Below are 3,384 nucleotides of genomic sequence, written 5' to 3' on the forward strand. Positions count from 1 at the left end.
ATGGCTTCCTGAGACAGGGAACCTGGAAGGTGAATCTTCCAAGGCCTTGAATGACTAAAGATACTTTTATTCTTCCTTCAAACTTGACTGACAGTTTAGCTGGGTATTAACTGGTAAGTATTCCACCCCCCACCCCCCCTACCCCCACTCAGAATTGTCTTCTGGCATCCAATGTTGCTATTAAGATGTCTAGTGTCATCTCCTACCTATTCCTGTGTGTCACCTGTTTTTTTCTTTCTAGACTCTTCTCTTTTTCCTTGGTGTTCTTGGCCTTTGTGCAGATACGCCCTGGCTTTTTGTTTGCTTATTTGTCTCATTTGTTTCACTGAGCACTCAATGGGACCTTAGCCTCTGAAGATTCACATCATCTGGTTGGGGGGATGTTTCTTCCATTATTTCTTTGATAATTTCCTCCACTCCATTTTTTTCTGTTCACTTTTTAAAAAATCCCTCTTTCCTGTTAATCAGATGATAGATTCCTAGATTAATTCTCTAACTTTCTTATTTTCTATCTCTTACTTTTCCATTGGTACTTTGGAAAAAAGGCTTTACTCTTGTCATCCAATAAGATATAATATTAATTGCCTCTAGGCTCAGGCTTCCTTGATCATTGTTCTCATAGCTTGGTTATCTGCCTTAAACTTTTTTTTTTTTTCAGGGTTTTGTTTATTTGAGTAGTTTGTAGCCATCACTGAGAGGCAAGTGAGGGAGAGAAAATTCTTGGATCCATTTTAGAGTCTGAGACATTGAGGCCAAAGTGGGCTCGTGGCAGGGTAAAAGTCCCAGCTAGTAGAGAAGACAGCTCTGGAGCTGCCGGAGGCTGTGTCCCAGGCAACAGCAGGCCCCAAACCTGCCCTAATAGCCATGCACAGAGAAGTGTGTCCTAGCTTGGGAGGGGACAAGATAGACTCCTCCCACCCAACCTGGCCCGCACTTTCTTAGCTGCACCATTCCTAGGCCACCCGCCAACAGCCGAGATGGTGGCCCCCTGTGCACACTCACAGAGACACACCCACCCTCCATGCACACAGCTCCAGGACAGGCAGCCTGGGCCGAGGCACACAGCTGTCTCCCAGGGCGCACAGCACACCCACCACACTCAAGCCCCATGTAGAGCTCAGGTCCAAGCAGAAACACCTGTGTCCTTGCCCATTATGGGCACAGTGGCGTGGCAGGGGAAGTGGAAGGGGGTGGTGCCTGGGTAGGCCAGGCAGGTGGCCATGGCCACTGTGGCAGCCTCACCAGCTGGCCTTCGCTGCCTTGATGTCACTCACAAGGCTCTGGGCCAGACAGATACCAACGATCTGGAGGACGGCGATGGCCACAAAGACCCCAGCCACAGGAATCAGGTTGTCCTGCAGCCACTTGTCAAACTGGCCCACGCAGCAGCCTTCGGTGCAGATGGAGCCCTGCTGCTGCAGCTCCAGTTTGAGCCGGACGACCTAGCCACACCGGGTGTTGGGGACACCTTCCGCAGGGTCCCTGAGGCAGCTGAAGAAGGGCACCCTGCAGCGCTCCCAGCTGGGGTTCAAGTCAGTGTAGTTGAAATAAATACTGAGGTTCCAGTCTTTAGGCCCTCGGGCTCCGCAGCAAGACGGATATTCCTGAGCAAAGTCAATGAGCTTCTGGAGGTCAATGTTGTCCCGAAAGGCCTTGATGTTGTCGTTGAGGAAGAAATTGAGCCGGTCTCAAATCCAGTCCATGAATACGAAGGCCGAGATCCCTGTTGCCAGCTCCAGGAAGCCGATGAGACCGAAGAAGAATGAGAAAAACCTGAGCAGGAAGGTATCTCCCGGAGGGCCCGGATGCAGCCGGCAAAGCCCAGCACCAACATGATGCCTCTGATCACTACGAACTGCCAGGCGGGGTGGAAGCCTCTGGGATCTGTCAGCCCCGAGCTGCCGCAGAGAACGCCCTTCTCACCCCAGGCCCAGAAGCCGATGGCCAGAAAACAGGGCTCCCGGCACCCAGAAGACAATGTTGCAGCCAACAGGAACTATTCCCCACAGCAGCCCACCTCGGGTTGCTGGGAGGGCTAGTGCTTGCCGCGCACGGTGAGCGGCCTCCTGCGGCCCGGGGCAACGGAGCAGGGGAGAGCAGGAGCTGCGCCCGGCCCTCCACCGCCTGCCCGCCCGGGTCAGAGCCCCCGGGAGCCAAGCCTCGCGGCCATGGCTTCCCCGCCACCACCACACAGAGCGCTGGTGGGCCGCCCGTCCTGCAGGGACCACGGCCTCCCGCGCCCCTGCTCACACTTTTCAAAAAAAAAAAAAAAAAAACGAACAGTCGAGAGGGCACCGAACAACAGAAGCCAACAGAGATGGGACTGAGCCCACTCAGCAATAGGGGTGCTGCTCCCCCATCATTATGGGAACTTGGTCCCCTGAAATCTTTGCTTCCAGGGCTCCCGCCAGCGTCATTTAAATAACTCACCTCCTGGGGCGCCTGGGTGGCTCAGTTGGTTAAGCGACTGCCTTCTGCTCAGGTCATGATCCTGGAGTCCCTGGATCGAGTCCCGCATCGGGCTCCCTGCTCGGCGGGGAGTCTGCTTCTCCCTCTGACCCTCCCCCCTCTCATGTGCTCTCTCTCTCATTCTCTCTGTCAAATAAATAAATAAAATCTTAAAAAAAAAAAAAAATAACTCACCTCCTGTTGGTATCAGCAGATACATGCTCTCTGTTCACAGTCAACCTTACTCTTACTCATACTCCCCGGTTATTGATGATTTCTACCTCCTTATGGTACCTGTGCACAACTTCTTCATCTCTGGGGTCTTTTATAAAGCTTTTCCTATTATAACAACAGCTTCCCTGTATTTTGCACAAACGTTTCCAAGATGATCGAATTCTCTCCCCAGTCACCATCATTCCTGTGTGGGCAGATCTTTCCTGCGGCCACTCTATCTATCTCTGTCCTATAGCTTGGCTGCCCTTGAGTCAGGTCACCTCTTCTGGCCACATCAACTGTGGACGGGGAGTGGGGGTGGGTCCGGCGATAACACCAAACAAACCCTGCCTGAGAAACCACGCGGGGTTACTTTTCTGCCGAGAGGTTTTGGGTATGGTAGGTATTCAGAGGTATGGCTAGCCCTTTACAGTGACTTTAGGTAACCTTAGGAGCCTCAATGGCCTCTTTGAAAAGGGGAAATAATTAGATATCACCCATCTATTTCATAGAATTGTTATGAAGATGAAATAAACTGTTGTAAATTATAAAGCATTGCACCATGTAAACAGCTATGAAATGCCTGGCATATAATAGATGTTCCATCAACAGCGTACCAGGATGCCGTAAAGTGCCTGGTCCCAAAATGGGCTCTTCGGGCCCACTGCTGAGAACTGCAAGCTAAGTGCCACACGGCTCTTAGTCCAGGGCACTCCCAGGCCC

The 3,384-nt window shown here is 52.1% G+C and overlaps 1 pseudogene; it reads right to left on the reverse strand.

Moving 5' to 3' along the window:
- Nucleotides 1–720: 720 nt before the first annotated feature.
- LOC102749057 (tetraspanin-17 pseudogene) lies at nucleotides 721–2,861 on the reverse strand (annotated as a pseudogene).
- Between the last annotated feature and the right edge of the window lie 523 nt (nucleotides 2,862–3,384).

The sequence above is a fragment of the Leptonychotes weddellii genome, chromosome 3 (assembly GCF_054177405.1).
Source record: "Leptonychotes weddellii isolate Sample4059 chromosome 3, ASM5417740v2, whole genome shotgun sequence".
Taxonomy (NCBI): Eukaryota; Metazoa; Chordata; class Mammalia; order Carnivora; family Phocidae; genus Leptonychotes; species Leptonychotes weddellii.